This window comes from Oryctolagus cuniculus, chromosome 1, assembly GCF_051225735.1.
Source record: "Oryctolagus cuniculus isolate XC-2025 breed Fujian yellow rabbit chromosome 1, ASM5122573v1, whole genome shotgun sequence".
In the NCBI taxonomy this organism is placed as follows: Eukaryota; Metazoa; Chordata; class Mammalia; order Lagomorpha; family Leporidae; genus Oryctolagus; species Oryctolagus cuniculus.
Window position 1 is genome coordinate 60,223,827 of NC_142867.1, and position 18,399 is coordinate 60,242,225.

Sequence of the window (18,399 nt, forward strand, 5' to 3'; positions counted from 1 at the left end):
GACTAGTCCATTTCAAGTTAATTTTTTATAAAATGTAAGACAAGGATCCAGTTTCATTGTGATATTTGGATACTCAGTTTTCTCAACATCATTTATTGAACAGACTTCTTTTCTCCATTGCATATTCTTAGCACCCTTATGCTGAGATTAAGTTGGCCACAAAGATTAGTTGGCCACAGATGCCTGGATTTATTTGGGGGCTCCCTATTTTGTCTCAATGGTGTAGGTGTCTGTTTTTCTGCCTAAACAATACTTTTTTGATTGTTACACCTCTGTAATGCAGTTTATAGTTGGGGAAGGCAATACCTCCAGTTTGTTCTTCAAATACAGTTGGTTGTCTTCAGTATTTTGTATTCCATATGAATTTTAAGATTATTTTTTCTATTTCTGTGAAAAATGCCATTGGAATTTTAATAGAGATTGATTTGATTCTGTAGATCATTTTGGGCAGGATGTATGTGTGAACATTTTAATAATACTAATTCTTACAATCTAAGAATAGAAGATTTCTTCCCACTTATTAGTGTCTTCAGTTTCTTTTTTCAGTGTCATAGTTTTCAGTGCACAGATCTTTCATCTCCTTGATTTAATTTATTGCAAAATATTTTAGTTTTTTATGTCATTGTAAATTAGATTATTTCATCTCCATTTCAGTGTCTTTTTTTAAACTTTTATTTAATGAATATAAATTTCCAAAGTACAGCTTATGGATTACAATGCCTCCCCCCCATAACTTCCCTCCCACCACAACCCTCCCCTTTCCCACTCCCTCTCCCCTTCCATTCACATCAAGATTCATTTTCAATTCTCTTTAAATACAGAAGATCAATTTAGCATATATTAAGTAAAGATTTCAACAGTTTGCACCCACATAGAAACACAAAGTGAAAAATACTATTTGAGTACTAGTTATAGCATTAAATCACAATGTACAGCACATTAAGGACAGATATCCTACATGAGGAGTAAGTGCACAGTGACTCCTGTTGTTGACTTAACAAATTGACACTCTATGAGTCTGCTGTGTATCTCGCTTCCCATGTTGGATCGTTCTACCCTTTTTTATTCTATCAGTTGGTATTAGCAGACAGTAGTCTTGTTTATGTGATCCCTTTGGCTCTTAGTCCTATCATTATGATCAATTGTGAGCAGAAATTGATCACTTGGACTAGTGAGATGGCATTGTAAATTAGATTATTTCATCTCCATTTCAGTGTCTTAGTTATACTATTTGGCAGCCACTAAATAGTGAGCTCCTTGAGGGCAGAGATCACATCAAATTCACCTCTCCCACCACCAAGTAAAGAACATTGGACAAAATAAGCATCTGGGGGCCGGCGCTGTGGCATAGCAGGTTAGAGCCGCCACCTACAGTGCCAGCATCCCATATGGGTGCCAGTTCAAGTCCCCACTGCTCCACTTCTGACCCTGCTCTCTGCTATGGCCTGGGAAAGCAGTAGAAGGTGGCCCAAGGACTTGGGTCCCTGCACCCACATAGGAGACCCAGAAAAAGCTCCTGGCTCTTGACTTCAGATCGGCCTTTACGGCCAACTGGGGAATGAACCAGCAGATGGAAGACCTCTCTCTCTCTCTGCATCTCCTCCACTCTGTGTGAAACTCTGACTTTGAAATAAATAAATCTTTTAAAAAAAATAAGCATCTGTAAATGTCTATGGAATGAATCAGCATGTTATACTGAGTTCTTAAGCCAACTCTGCATTTGGATTTAGTAACTCCTCCCTTCTCCTGTTTCCTCCTGTTTCATCTGAAAAAAGAGCTTCCTGCAAAACTTACTCCTCGTTGTTCACACCCAGGTAATGCATGTATCCTTAAGGATATCCTCTCTGTGCTCTTAAATGCATAGGTATAGTGTAGCTCTCTGACTCTGGGACCTGAATTTGGTGGTTAAATCTGAGAAGCTCTAATAGTAGAAATGGTCTTGTGCTTACAATTTTTAAACTTTTCTGACATTTTGCATTCTGTTCCGTCATATATCTCTTTAATATAAAATACAGCTTTCAGTTTTTATAAGTTAGATATTTTATATCTCACACACATAACTGCCTAACAAAATTGGTATTCTGAGGAGACAAGCCTTATTTACTCTGTAGTCTCACATGAACATTGGTATACCACTTATATACCCCACTTTGGGAAGGAGTTTATTTCTGTTTGCTTCAAGAAGATGTAAACGCAAAAGCTGTATGTAGGGATGTCACTGAAAGCTTAAATGACATTGTCCTGGCTTAATTTCTAACTGCTTCCTTTAAATTATTTCAGAAGCTTCCTTAGGATTCTTTTCCCCTTTTATCCCATAAAGAACAAAAGAAAGGATAGTTCAGTGTTGTATTTGCTGACTTGGAAATGCCTGGGAGCATCTGGATCTTGAGAAAGAGGTTGTTACTGGGAGAACAGATTTGGGAGTTGTCAGCAATTAAAGCTAAGGAAATGGATGGAGTGACTCAGAGTGCAGAGGGGAAGGAGGCTGAAGTCAGACATTAGAGAACAGACAGGATACAGAACTTAAGAAGGAGACTGAAAAATTGCCTTTAGGAGAGAAAAACCTGCAGAATTCATCAGAGTACTTACCGTGGTTTCTTGTACACAGGAAACACTAAAAAAAAAAAAAGAAAAAATTATCAAATACATTTACTAGATTTATTCCTTCTCCCCTTTAAAGCACTATGCAAGTATAGACAATACAAGGATGACCCCCTCAAAGGCCTAAAAGACTAGCTAGAGAAACAAATTATAAACAAGTAAGTACAAAATAGCAAGATAAGTACTATGAAAGTAGTTGCACATGAAGCATACTAGAGTAGCAAGAAAAGAGTTGGTTGATGTGGAACTTCGCAGAAGAAAAATGCTACATACAGCTGATTCTTGAAGAATGAGTGGGAATGCATCAAACTTGAAGGAGATAGGGCAGCTGGGAGGGCATGCCAAGCAGCAAGATCTGCAGGTTTAAATACACTGAATTGTGAAACAGTATGGAGTGATGAGAAATTTCAAGTAAGTAATTTGGTACAGCTGGGATGTACTATTTGAGAGAAAAGTGGAGAAAATGAAGCAGGAAAGCCAGGCAAGATCAAATTACAAAGAGCCCCGTAAGACATGATAAAGTGTTTGGATTTTATCCTGGATCCTAAGGAAAGCCACTGAAGGATTTTTAAATGGAGAGAAAAGGGATCAGATTTACTTTTCAGAAAGACTGTTCTTGCATCAAACTGGAAGATAGGTTAAAGGGGCAAAACTAGAAGCAAGCAAACCAAATAATTTTTCAATAACTCCAAGCAAAGTTATTGAAAAATCAGACTGAGCCAGAGGCACGGTGGATGGAAAGAGGCTGACAAGTCAGCTGCCATAGGAAAGGTGGAGTAGACTGACTACACATTGTGTGTCATTATGTGAGGTGGAGGAAAAAGTTAAGAGTCAAGCATGAGCCAGCGCCGCTAGGTGGAGGATTAGCCTAGTGAGCCACGGCGCCAGCACACCAGGTTCTAGTCCTGGTCAGGGCGCCGGATTCTGTCCCACTTGCCCCTCTTCCAGGCCAGCTCTCTGCTGTGGCCTGGGAAGGCAGTGGAGGATGGCCCAAGTCCTTGGGCCCTGCACCCCATGGAAGACCAGGAGAAGCACCTGGCTCCTGCCTTCGGATCAGTGCAGTGCGCGGGCCGCAGGGCGCTGGCCGCGGCAGCCATTGGAGGGTGAACCAACGGCAAAGGAAGACCTTTCTCTTTGTCTCTCTCTCTCACTGTCCACTCTGCCTGTAAAAAAAAAAAAAAAAAAAAAAAAAAAAAAAAAAAAAGAGTCAAGCATGACACCAGGTTCCTGCTTGAATAGTTGGAAAGAGAAATAATTCCATGCACAGAGAGTGAGGATGGTAGAGGAGAAGCGAAACTGGGATTCTCATGATGAATCCACACAACCAGGCCCACCCTACCAGGCCTCTGGCCCTTTCGAGACCACATTATCGTTACCCTTCAAATTTTATCCTCCAGTATCTGACCCCATAAACTCAGCTTGTGTCTAGCTCCCTCAGACCTTTAGACACAGATATCAAACCTCAGCCTCTTGCAATTCTAATCCTTTGGACCCTTCCTTTTCCCCTCTGTGTACAAAGATTTTCCTCCTTTTCAGCCAGTCCAGGATGTCATGATCCGACAACTCAACATTCTCACGCCAGTCCCTTGCCTTTTTTCCCACCCATCTTCTAATCACCAGATTTCTGTACTCTTGTGCCCTCATTGTTGAGCACTCCTAGGAATAAAACAAAAATCACACACCATTAGAACTGCTACCAACAGAGTTGGCCCTGAACACAAGCCTGGGTTGCTCACTCCTGCCACATCATTGACTCTTACAAACTTGCAATACTTTTCTTAAACCCTTATATTGCCTTCACCTCTTATTATCAGCTCTTAAACTCACTGCCTACTTCTCAGAAGAAAAAAAAGTGGCGTTTATATGCATAGTCTCCTCAATTTCTTATAATCTTAACCCTTATCTGTACCCAGGGCCTAAGCAATTATTGAAAAATATATTTACTGGAGACAGTTCACCAAAGGACAAAGCTACCCAAAGGCCAGCTGATCAAATTTTCTAAATTTATCCACCTAAAGAAATTTCTTATATATTTCAAAATCAAATTTGGCAAAATTACCAACTTGCCGAACTGTTTCTATTGGTCATTTGTAAAGTTTATAGCAATGTGTTCCATGGAAGGATTTAACAGCTTTGTGGAGTCTTTGAGGTTTTTTGTTTTTTTTTTTTTATTTTAAGATTTATCTTACTTATTTGAAAGACAGAGTTACAGAGAGAGGTAGAGACAGAGAGAGAAGTCTTCCATCCGCTAGTTCACTCTCCAGATGGCTGCAATGGCCGGAGCTGCACCAACCCGAAGCCAGGAGCCAGGAGCTTCTTCCTGGTCTCCCATGTGGGTGCGGGGGCCCAAGGACTTGAGCCATCTTCCACTGCTTTCCCAGGCCACAGCAGAGAGCTGGATCCGAAGAGGAGCAGCTGGGACCAGAACCGGCACCCATATGGGATGTGGGTAGTTCAGGCCAGGACTTTAACCCACTGTGCCATATCGCCGGCCCCAAGTTTCAGTTTTATTTAGATTAGTTTCACCAAAGTCTTTGTATTAGATTAATTATACAGCAGATTTAAGCCCAACTCTATTTAATGTCACTTTTGTATGTGATACATATTTCCAAACACTTAGGACTCATAGATAATACTCATTTGATCAAGCTGATAAACAAACATATGAATTAAAAAATAGTTAAAAATGAGCCATTCCAAGGCAAACTTTTCTTATTTGAAAGGTGGAGTTACAGACAGGGAGAGGCAGAGACAGAGACAAAGTCTTCCATCTTCTGGTTCACTCCCCAAATGGCTTCTCTCTGTCTCTCTACTTCTCTCTGTAACTCTGTCTTTCAAATAAATAAAATAAATCTTTATATATATATATATGCAAAATTCCTCAACAAAATACTTGCAAACCAGATACAACATAATAGAAAAAGAATTACACAGTATGCCAAGTAGAGTTTATCCCAAAAATGCAAGACTGGTTTACATCCTAAAATCTATTCATATAAAATATCATTATAACAGAGTAAAAAACAAAACCACATAATCAACTCAATAAGGAAAATATATTTGACAAAATCTGGTATTTTTTCATTATAAAATACTCAGTCAACCAGCCAAAAAGGTAAATGGCTCAGCCCAATAAAAAGCATATATGATATATGAAGGCCAGCACTGTAGTGTAGTGCATAAAGCCACCACTTGCAGTGCGTCCTATATGGGCACCCATTCAAGTCTGGCTGTTCCACTTCCAATACTGCTCTCTGCTATGGGCTGGGAAAGCAGTAGAAGATGGCCCAAGACCTTGGGCTGTTGCACCCGCATGGGAGACCCAGAAGAAGCTCCTGGCTCCTGGCTCCTGGCTCCTGGCTCCTGGCTCCTGGCTCCTGGCTTCGGATTGGCCCAGCTCCGGCCATTGCAGCCATCTGGGGAGTGAACCAATGGATGGAAGACCTCTCTCTCTGCCTCTCTCTCTCTGTAACTCTGACTTTCAAATAAATAAATAAATCTTTAAAAAAAGAATAAAGCATATACGAAAAAGCCACACCTGGGATTAGCATTATTGTGCAGCAGTTAACATGCCAAGTGGAACACCTGCATTCCCTATGAGAGTGCCTGGATTTAAGTCCCTGCTCCACTTATGATTCAACTTCCTACTAATGCATGCCCTGAGAGGCAACAGATGATAACTCCCTTGCACCTGTCACTCATGTGGGAGCCCCAACAAATGATATCAGAACAACTGAATATCCACAGGCAAATAATAAAATTGGACCTCTACCTCACACCATATACAAAAGTTAAGTGGATAACCAACCTAAGTGTTAGAGTTGAAGCGATTAAAACTCTCAGAAGAAAACATATCAGTAAATCTTGCCCTTGCTTTAGATAATGATTTCGATATGACACCAAAAGCCCAACCAACAAAAATTGGATAAACTGAAATTCATCAAAATTAAAAACTTCTGTTCTTCAAAGCTTGCCATCAACAAATGAAAGGACATTCCCCAGCACGGGAGAAAATAATTACAAATCACCTATCTGATAAGGAACTTCTATCCAGAACATATTAAGAATACTTACAACTCAAAAGGAAAAAGACAATCCAATTTAAAAATAGGAAAAGGGTTTGAATAGACATGCAGTCTATTGAATAGATATACAGTCAGTTTCGGGTTGACCAGAATGTGGGTGTCATATCTGGTTCTCACTGTGAAGACCAGAGAAAATTTCGTCATACTTTCAGAAGTAGGACAGGAAAATAGCACATTTGAATTATGCCCAGGACTCTGTTCTTTTTTTTTTCTGGAGCTATAATACAAATTTTTAGTTATTGATATCATACTGTAAAGAACAATGAAGAAAATCGTATTTAAATAGAGGGTAACATTTCTTTGGGCGATAAATCCAATAGAATGCTTCCTATTGAAACCTATATCTAATGGTGATAATGTATAAACTAGTTTCTAAACAGATGTACATTTTTAAAGATTTACTTCATTTATTTTGGGGAAAGGGAAAGAAAGAGAAAAAAAAAAGTATTCCATTTCCTGGTTCACTCCCCAAATGGCCACAGCCACCAGGGCTGAGCCAGGCCAAAGCCTGGAAATACATCTGGGTCTCCCACGTGAGTGGCAGGGGCACAAGTACTTGGGACATCATCTGCTGCCTTCCCTGGCGCATTAGCAGGAAGCTGGATCCAAAGTGTAGCAGCCAGGACTCTAACCAGCACTCTGAAATGGGATGCTGGAATCACTGTGCCCCAATGCCAGCCCCCAGATACAACTTTTTAATAAATGATAAAAGCTAAGTTTTGCTCAGGAACACTAGTATTCACATACCATGTAGGTTGTCTTATAGCAGATACTGAAGTTTGCCAAGCTTCAGACAGCAAAATGCTAAGTTGTGAGTTCAGTTTTGGCCAGCTAGCTGTTTCCCCTTATCCTGGAGTCTCTTATGTCATGTACTACTGAAAGCATCCTATCACCTCCACTTCTCTTCTCACAATTGAATCCACTATGGTAGATTCTTCAAGTTCTTAAGATGCAGTCCCTACCAAAAAGCTTCCTACAAATCCACTGGATATAACAATGTTCTCTCTCAAACATCTTATTGCTTGTTCAATTATACTGTTTCTTTCAGGTGCTGCTTTATTTGCTTGTTTCTTACTCTGCATTTTTGTTTTGTTCACATCTTTATTAGTAAAAGTACTTTATTTCCCTCTTGTATGTGCTTTATACCATGTTTTACAAAGTCATGAAGTTCACAGCTTTATACCAAAATGTAAGAAGGCTAGGCTATTTGCTTATAAACATTTTTAAAGTCAAGTCATCGGCCGGCGCCGTGGCTCACTAGGCTAATCCTCCGCCTTGCAGCGCCGGCACACGGGGTTCTAGTCCCGGTCGGGGCGCCAGATTCTGTCCCGGTTGCCCCTCTTCCAAGCCAACTCTCTGCTGTGGCCAGGGAGTGCAGTGGAGGATGGCCCAGGTGCTTGGGCCCTGCACCCCATGGGAGACCAGGAGAAGTACCTGGCTCCTGCCATCGGATCAGCGTGGTACCCCAGCCGCGGCGGCCACTGGAGGGTGAACGAACAGCAAAGGAAGACCTTTCTCTTTGTCTCTCTCTCTCACTGTCCACTCTGCCTGTCAAAAAAAAAAAAAAAAGTCATCTTAGTTATTCTCAACCATATTCGATAGAAAAAATCAGAAACCAAGGGTGCTGGAGCAGCTCTAGGTTATAAGAAAGATCTCCAGCTGCCTTTTCTTCTTGTCCTTCTCCTTCCCCTATTCATATGGGCTGTGACCTTGAATTCAGAGAAAATCTTAAGTCACCATGTGACCCAGCAGTGCCACATACTGCAATTTGGAGGTGAGAGACTGTAGTAGGAACTCAGTGTAGTCCAAATCACCTCCAACATAGCTTCTCTACTTACCTCTTAAAATAGTCCTCTTAAATCCTGAGGATCCTATTAATTTGGGCGCAGGAATTATACTCCTATTTTATAAATGTGGCAGACAGGAACAAAACTTCTAAGTAAGCATATAGAAGTTGCAGTTATTTAAGCAAACCAGATACATGCTGTTCAAATCACAGTGTTCACATCTTCTTCAACTCTCTTCTAGTCACTCTGCACATAGCCACTATGACTGGCAATCAGAAGGAGAAGAAACCCACCACCTACTGCGGTTGCTGTGAGTTTTCCAACTTTCTGGAACAAAATTCCTGCATACCAGTCAGTCATACCACGCATTACAATCTGGGTAACTACTGAGTATGTTTCTACCGGAGGTCCCAAACTGTGGCCAAATGCTCAATTCCGCCACTGGCATCTTGTTGCATACTCAGTTAAATCCAACACTTTGTAAGAGTTGTCATCACTTTCATATTCTTGGGGAGAGGGTATCCAAGTCGCCATGATACCACTGGCCCACAGTGCTTTGTTCTTAACAAGACCTGCCTCACAGGAAACTATTTTACCAGAGCCTAAACAACTTGAATTTTACTGAATCATAACCAATGTGGAGGAAGGGAATTACTCAACTTCAACCCCCTCCAGCCCTGGTCTCTTTAATATGCTCTGTGTTTGGGAAAGGGGGGTGGTGGGGGAGATGAATGGCTGAGAAGCGCTTGTGAAGATCACAGCCCAGGGACACAGGCTCACTAAAAGATGCAGACTTAATCATAAACTACAGAATTCTTCCATTTCTCCTCATAACTTTTCACCACATTAATAGGACTCCTGTTTAACAACAGAGTTAGAGCTTAAACAAATGCAATCCTCAAACCCTAGTTAAGAAGGAAACTAGGAAAAGTCAAAGACACAGGAAAGACAAAAACAAGAACAACAGAAGAAAATTTAACCTCTGACACCACAGCTACAGCAAACAGTAAACACAGACTAGCTCCTAGTCAAATGAACATAAAACAACATGCTAAAGGAACATAAAACAACATGCTAAAGGCCTCTCTACCTCAATTCCTTTTCCTTGATAGGTCATGCCCACGTTCAGCAAAAAATTTACAAGGCCAAAAGTAAAAACCACAATCTCAAAAAACAAAGCAAGCATCAGAATCAGACTCAGACTTGCAAAAGATTTGGAATTGTCACACTGAAAATTTGAAATAATAATGATTAATATTATTATATGATTACACTTACTGCATCATTATTATATGATTAAGAATACTAATGGAAAAAGTGGATAACATGAAAGAACAAATGGATAACATAAGCAGAGAAAAAGAAACTCTAAAAAACAATATAAAGGAAACATTAGAAATTAAAAACATTTATAATGGAAATAAAGAATGCCTTTGATAGATTTATCAATATACAGGACATGACCAAGGGAAGACTTACTAACTGGAAGACATATCAGGGGGCCAGCGCTATGATGTAGCAGGTAAAGCTACCACCTACAGTGCTGGCATCCCATATGGGCACTGGTTCGAGTCCCGGCTGCTCCACTTCTGATCCAGCTCTCTGCTATGGGCTGGGAAAGCAGCAGAAGATGCCCCAGGTCCTTGGGCCCCTGCACCCACGTGGGAGACCCTGAAGAAGCTCTTGGCTCCTGACTTCAGATTGACACAACTCTGGCTGTTGCGGCCATCTGGGGAGTGAACCAATGGAAGGAAGACCTCTCTGTCTCTCCCTCTGCCTCTGCCTGTGCCTCTGCCTCTCTGTAACTTTGCCTTTCAAATAAATTAAATGAATATTTTTTAAAAAGATTTATCAATAAAAATTTATTAAACTGAAAAGGCACAGAAGGCCTGATATTGTGGCACAGCAGGTAAAGCTGCTGCTTGCAAAGCCCACATCCCATATCAGAGTCCTGGCTGTTTCCTTCCTGCCAAGGCAAATGGGAAGGCAGCAGAAAATCATGCAAGTACTTGGACTCCTGCCACCCATGGGAGAGGAGGATGGAATTCCTGGCTCCTGGCTTCAGCCTGGCCCAAACCTGGCTGTTCCAGCCATTTGAGGAATGATTCAGCAGTTGGAAAATTGTGTGTGTGCATGTGTATGTGTGTCTCCCTCCCACCATCCCTCTCTCTTTGTCACTGTGCTTTTTATTTTTTTTAAGATTTATTTATTTATTTGAAAGTCAGAGTTACATAGAGAGAGGAGAAGCAAAGGGAGTGGAGTCTTCCATCCACTGATTCTCTCCCTAATTGTCAGCAACAGGCAGAGTTGCGCTGAAGCCAGGAGCAGGAGCTTCTTCTGGGTCTCCCATGCAGGTGCAGGGGCCCAAGGACTTGGACCACCTTCTACTGCTTTCCCAGGCCATAGCAGAGAGCTGGATTGGAAGTGGGGCAGCTGGGACTTGAACCGGCACCCATATGGGATGCTGGCACTTCAGGCAGCAGCTTTATCCACTACGCCACAGTGCCAGCCTCTATTTACCCTTTTTTTTTTTAAAGATTTATTTTATTTATTTGAAAGGTAGAGTCACAGTGAGGGAGAGGAGACAGAGAAAGAGGTCATCTTCTCCTGGTTCACTCCCCAAATGACCACAACAACCAGGGCTGGGCCAGGCCATAGCCAGGAGCCTGGAGCTTCCTTCAGGTCTCCCATATGGGTGCAGGGGCCCAAGCACTTGAGCTATCTTTCCCAGGCACATTAGCAGGGAGCTGGATCAGAAGTGGAGCTGGGACATGAACCAGTGCCATATGGGATGTCGGTGCTGTAGGTGGCAGCTTAACCGGCTGCGCCATAATGTCAGCCCCAAGTCACTGTGCTTTTTAAATAAATAAATACATCTTAAAAAGAAAAGCAAAGAGAAAAAAAGGATGTTAAAAATAGTATTTGCAATAATTTCAGGAAAGCAACAAAAGATGAAACATACATCCAATGAGAAGAAGAGAGAAAGAAAGGAACAGAAAACAATACCTGAAATAATAAAGGATGAGAATTTTCTGATATCAATGACAGACACCAAGCTATGAATCCAGGAAGCTCAGAAAACACCAAGTATAATAAATACTGAAAGACACCTATACTTAGGCATATCAAACAAGAGAAAAATCAAAGATGACAAAAAAATCTTGAAAACAGCCAAAGAATAAAATACATCAATTTTCAATTCACATATGAAAAAAATATTCACATTAAGAAAATGTGAATCAAAACCACAAGATACCATTTCATACTCACTGGGATGCATATAATTAAAAACAAGGAATGAAGGTTGGCAAGGATATGGAGAAATTATAACTTTTATACAGTCCTGTTGAAAATGTTAAATGGCACAATGGCTTTAGAAACATTTTGACAAATTTTCACAAATATTCCCTTAAAAACATTAATCATAGGGTCTAGGGTTGTGGCACAGTGAGATAAAGCTGCCTCTTAATATGCCAGCATCCCATATCAGAGTGCCAGTTAGAGTCTTGGCTGCTCCACTTCTGATCCAGCATGCCTGCTAATGTTGCTGGGAACAGAGCGGAAAATGGTTCAAATACCTAGGACCCTGCCACTGATACATGCTACAATATAGATGAATATTAGACATACTGGAAACAGTACACTGAGTGAAAGAGCCAGATACAAAAGGCTACATATTTTATGAATCAATTTATATGAAATATACAGAGTAGATAAATCTCTAGACAGAAAGTAGATTATTTGTTGCCCAAGAGTTGGGAAGAGGAGAGAACAGAGTTACTGCTAATGGGAGCAACGTCTGGGGTGTGAGTTTGAGGGCATGAAATTTCCTTTAGGATGATGAAAATATCCTGAATTTGATTGTGGTGATATATGCATAACTCTCTATACTAAAATACAATGTGAATTGTACACTTTAAAAGAATGAACTTTGGGGCTAATGTGGTACAATGGGCTAAGCTGCCACCTGCAACACCAGCACCCCATATCAGAGTGTAAATTCAAGTCCTGGCTGCCCCACTTCCCATCCAGCTCCCTGCTAATGGGCTTGGCAAAGCAGAGGATGATGGCTGTAGTACTTGGAGCCCTACCACCCATTTGGGAATCGCAGATGAAGTTCCTGGCCTCCTCGCTTTGGCCTCCTGTCCTGGCCATTGTGGGCATCTGGGGAGTAAACAAATGGATGGAAGCTGTCTTTCTCTCTGTGACTCTCCCTCTCTCCTTATCACTCTACCTTTTAAATATAATAAAATAAATCTTAAAAAAAGAATGAACTTCATAATATCTCAGTAAAATAAAAGAAAACCAAGTAAAAAGCTAACAATTTAGAAGTAGTAACAACTACTTAATCAATAATAAAGATAAGCAGGGACCTTTCTACAATGCAGTCTTCCTATTGTGATATTGATGGAACTAGAAGCAATCTCTACTATATTGTTTACCAACCAGCATGAAAATCCAGTATAGTCATATTGTAGCTCACATCTAAACATCTGCTAAAATTACAAATGCACAAAAAATTTTAAAGAAAAAGGCAAATTATTGGATTGAAAAATATTTGGAAGAGAGAACCTACACCCAGATTGTTTATAAAATTTTTGACATTTGAATCATTGCACAACACTTGTAAAGTAAAATGTACAAGAAAACCCTATTCCCAAAAGTCTTAGAACTGAAGCAAGGAAAAACTTAGAATACACTGAACTTTGGCCAGCCATGGCAGAATGACTTCAGTGAAACAGCTGCAAATAAATTAAAACTAAAACTGGGCTAAGCTAAACTTAAACTGGTCAGCTGATACTTTGTAGAAATCTTCAAAAGTACTTAAAATCAGCCCAACCATGCATACTATTGTAACTTTACACATAATTCAAAGAAACAAAATCCAGTAAATTAACACAATTGATTAATTCCAGCAAACTCATCACTCTGTGAATTAGATTCAGAGAACGGGCTTTCTTGACTTCCCATCCCAGAGGATAGAAGTCCTTCCTCTTCTAATATAATCCCTACACCTGTGTTCTAGATTTCATCTCCCCCTGCTTTCTCTGGCTCTTGCTCTGCGGCCGAGAATAGTTTCCTTTCTGAAAGTCTCTAGGGGGAGTTGAAGTCCTTCAGAGCCTGGAAAACATACTTACTCTTGAAAGATCCCAACACAGTGCTCCACTCTGGCCATTTTTTAACACTCCTGCTCACTTCCTCTCGGGCTGGGCTCTCTGGAGTTCTAATGGCTTGTGACTTCTCATGAGTGTTTTGAATAGGAGCTTGGACTTGGAGCTGTCTGGAACCAAGCATTGATGTTACTCAGTGCTGCCTCTTCACTGAGGAACAAATGAATAACAGCTAGTGAAAACTGTCTGCCTCCTATCATGTCATTCAAAATCATGGTTCACAAGGCAGGTCTTTTGGGTCATTTTCCCTTTCCCATCTGGTCATCCCCACACTGATCCGCCCCTCCTTGCCCCTGGTTAATTCACCCTCCTACTGCTATTCTGCCTTTTAGCCCTTCCCATCATGGGCCCACTCTTCAATCTTTCCTTTCATTGAAACCTTCATTTCTTGGTGGAAAAACCCTAAATTCTGTCCCTTTAACCACCTCTAAGCCTCCACTTCTGGTGCAAGGGATCTGGCTTTTCCTAAGAACTCCACATCTACACTTCCTTCCAAGTCCCTGGAGAGGAAAGAAGATTTTTCACTCTCCAGGCTCCCCAAGGTCCAAATAGCAACGACTCCTTCTCCATCTTCTCCCCTGAGGCATTGACCACCGTGTCGTAGTCGTCGTTGTCTTCTTCTTCTTTTAAGATTTATTTATTTATTTGAAAGGCAGAGTTACAGAGGGGCAGAGAGAAAGAGAAAGGTCTTCCATCCACTGTTTCACTCCCCAGATGGCCGCAATGGCCAGAACTGGGCTGAAGCCAGGAGCTTCCTCCAGGTCTCCCACATGGGTGCAGGGACCCAAGCACCTGGGCCATCTTCCACTGCTCTCCCAGGCCACAGCAGAGAACCGGATCGAAGTACAGCAGCTGAGACCCAAACCAGTGCCCACGTGGGATGCTGGCACTGCAGGCAGCGGCCTCACCCACTATGCCACAGCACCAGCCCCCTGAGAATCGTGTCTTCTTATACAAGCCTCTACCCTCCTCAGTGTTATAAAATTACTTTCCTCTTTGACATCAGGGTCTTCAGTATAGATGTGTTTCTATTCTCTGTTCTCTCACCAGCATCCTAGCTCCTTGCATGTCCTTTAGGCCTGTAATTCCCCTTAATAATGTCTCAATCCTTTAAAGCTTCCCTTAAAATTTCTAACATATTGCCTTCTTCAAGCCCATTTTTCATAAAATTCAAATTCTTCACCAGAAAGAACAGGATAATCAGGGAATGATGGCCTCAATTATCTCCCCTATCTTCTTCTCCCACTGTCACATACCATCACTCATGCACTTATCTGCATTTTCATCCATCTAAAGGAGGAGGTACTTCTCTTCCTGTTAACTACCAATGCCTCCTGTTGTCTTGGTTAATTCTTCAGTCCCTCTTCTCTCCTTCTAGGACCTTGCTCCATTAGCTACTGCCTCTCCATTAGCTCCTCACCTGCAGTGTGAAACATATTCCTGTTGCTTTCTTCCAAACCAGCCCTATTATTTATTTTATTTGAAAGGTGGATATACACAGAGGCAGAGGCAGAGAGAAAGAGAGAGACAGAGAGACAGAGAGAGAGGTCTTCCACCTGCTGGTTCACCCCCCAAATGGCTGCAATGGTCAGAGCTGAGCCCATCCAAAGCCAGGAGCCAAGAGTTTCTTTCAGGTCTCCCACATGGGAGCAGGAGCCCAAGGACTTGAGTCATCTTCCACTGCTTTCCCAGGCCATAGCAGAGAGCTAGATCAGAAGTGCAGCAGCTGGGGCTCAAACCAGCTCCCATATGGGATGCTGGCACTGCAGGTAGCAGCTTAACACCCTATGCCACAGCACCAGCCCCTAAATAAATAAATCTTTAATAAATAAATAAATTTAAAAAGTTAACTGGAAGCTTAGTTAACTCATTCCCAATAAAGCAAAATATCATAATGCAAAAGCAACTAATTTCTTTAAAAAAAAAACATATCCTAATATCATGATGAGAAGGACACTTCACCTCTGTGGTATTCTTTCTCAGTCAAATAATAAAGAAAAGCCGGCGCCGTGGCTCAATAGGCTAATCCTCCACCTTGCGGCGCCGGCACACCGGGTTCTAGTCCCGGTCAGGGCGCCGGATTCTGTCCCGGTTGCCCCTCTTCCAGGCCAGCTCTCTGCTATGGCCAGGGAGTGCAGTGGAGGATGGCCCAGGTGCTTGGGCCCTGCACCCCATGGGAGACCAGGAAAAGCACCTGGATCCTGGCTCCTGCCATCGGATCAGTGCGGTGCGCCGGCTGCAGCGGCGGCCATTGGAGGGTGAACCAACGGCAAAGGAAGACCTTTCTCTCTGTCTCTCTCTCTCACTGTCCACTCTGCCTGTCAAAAAAATAATAATAATAATAATAATAATAATAATAAAGAAAATATCAGACACATCCAAATTGAAGGACATTCTACATAATGCCTGGTCAGTATTCTTCAAAACTGCCAAAATCATAAAAACAAGGAGGAGAAATTGTCAGGGACTAGAGGAAATTAAATATGATGACCAAATTCAATGTGGTTTCCTGGTTTGAATCTGGGATAGAAAAAAGAATATTAGTGGAAAAACTGGTAAAGTATGGAGTTTAGTTAATAATAAAGCACCAGTGTTAACCAATGTGGGAACTTTCAGTGCTATCTTTACAACTTTCCTATTCATCTAAAATTACTCCAAAATAAAAAAATCATGTAAAAGACTAGTATTTTATTTTGGCAAGCAAAAATGAAATGAAATGAAAAACAGAAATTAGAGAAAGTCTTAATGATAATTCACACTTCTGGTTCCAGGAGCAGGCACTGTAGTGCAGCAAGTTAAGCCACGGACTGCAACACTAGCATCCCATATGGGTATGGGTTCAAGTTCCAGCTGCTCCACTTCCAATCCAATTTTCTGCTAATGTTCCAGGGAAGGCAGGGGAAGATGGCCCATGTGCTTGTGCTCCTGTTACCTAGATGGGAGGCCAAGATGGAGTTCTAGGCTCCTGGCTTCATCCTGGCCTAGCTTTGGCCATTGTGGCCATTTGGGAGAGTGATGAAAGATTCTCTCTCTCTCTCTCTCTCTCTCTCTCTCTCTCTCTGTCTGTCTTTCCCTCTCTCTCTCTCTATAACTCTGCATTTCAAGGAAATAAATAAAAGTTTCTGGTCCCACTCATTAGTCATCTCCTGGATTTGCTTACATGAACCAATAAATCTATCCTTCTTTCCTAAACTAATTCAAATTGGGTTTCTTTCAAATGCAATTAATTTCTCAGTCTTATTCACTGTCACTCCTATTTCACCTTCATTCGCTCCTTATTTCATTGTGGCCCAGTATATTTCCCCTTCTCTCCTGTGATCTCTAAGGTTATCAGCTCTATCCTGGTTCCAAAACCTAATGGAGCCCTCTCAGACTCACCTTACAGTTGTACTTTTACTCTGTCAAGACATCTCTCATGCTAGTAGCCTTCTCTTTCCTTGACACACTCAACATTGCTGTTTGATTCCTGCTTTGTTGGCTGCTGCACAATCTCCTTCACGGCTCTTCTTTTTGTTACTTGTCTTTAAAGGCTGCCCGGACACCCTTCTCATGCCCCATCCATTCTTTTTTTTTTTCTTTTCTTTTTTTTTTTTTTTTTTTTTTTGAGACAGGCAGAGTTAGACAGTGAGAGAGAGAGAGAGAGGCAGAGAGAAAGGTCGTCCATTTTCCGTTGGTTCACCCCCCAAGTGGCTACCACGGCCGGCGTGTTGCAACCTGCATGCTGCGCGAATGCCAAGCCAGGAGCCAGGTGCTTCCTCCTGGTCTCCCATGCGGGTGCAGGGCCCAAGGACCTGGGCCATCCTCCACTGCCCTCCCGGACCACAGCAGAGAGCTGGACTTAATGAGGAACAACTGGGACAGAATCTGGAGCCCCGACCGGGACTAGAACCTGGGGTGCCGGCACCACAGGCAGAGGATTAGTCTCGTGAGCCGCAGCACCGGCCAACCCCATCCATTCTTACAGTTACTCTTGCCATCTATGTATTGGTGGCTCTGGAACAGCGACCCTTAGCTCAGTTCTGTCTTCTGGGTTTCAAATTTTGTACTCAGCCACCTGTTGGATACCTTCATTTAGATCTCTCTGTACACTTCCTCCCTAACCCCCCACAAGAAACCTTTTATTTAAGGAATACAAACTTCATGTATTTCATAATTACAGCTTTAGGAACATGGTGATTCTTCCCACTGTACTTGCCCTCCCACCCACTCTTCCATGCCTCTTCCTCCTCCCACCCCTATTCCCATTCTTATTTGTTACCAACATCTATTTTCAACTAACTTGATACACACAAGTAAAGAGTACAACAAATAGTAGGGGGGAAAAAAACTGTTCCTCAACAGTCAAGACAAAGGCTTTTCAAGTCATTGCTTCTCAAAATGTCAATTTTACTTCTATAGATTACCTTTTAGGTGCTCTATTAGTTATCACAGGTCAGAGAGAACATATGGTATTTGTCCCTTTAGGACTGGCTTATTTTACTAAGTATGATGTTTTCCAGTTTGATCTGTTTTATTGCAGGTGACTGGATTTCATTTTTTTTAACCTCTGTGTTAAAAATATGTCCATGGTGTACATACCCCAAAATTTCTTTATCCAGTCTTCAGTTGTCAGGCATTTAGGTTGATTCCATATCTATTGTGAATTGAGCTACAATAAACATGGCGGTACAAATAACTCTTTCATATACTGATTTCATTTCCTTTCAGTAAATTCCCAGGAGTGGGATGGCTGGGTCATATGGTAGGTCTATATCC

General features: G+C 41.7%; 1 pseudogene; it reads right to left on the bottom strand.

Moving 5' to 3' along the window:
* Nucleotides 1-7,630: 7,630 nt before the first annotated feature.
* LOC100357289 (FUN14 domain-containing protein 1-like) lies at nucleotides 7,631-9,491 on the bottom strand (annotated as a pseudogene).
* Nucleotides 9,492-18,399: the final 8,908 nt, after the last annotated feature.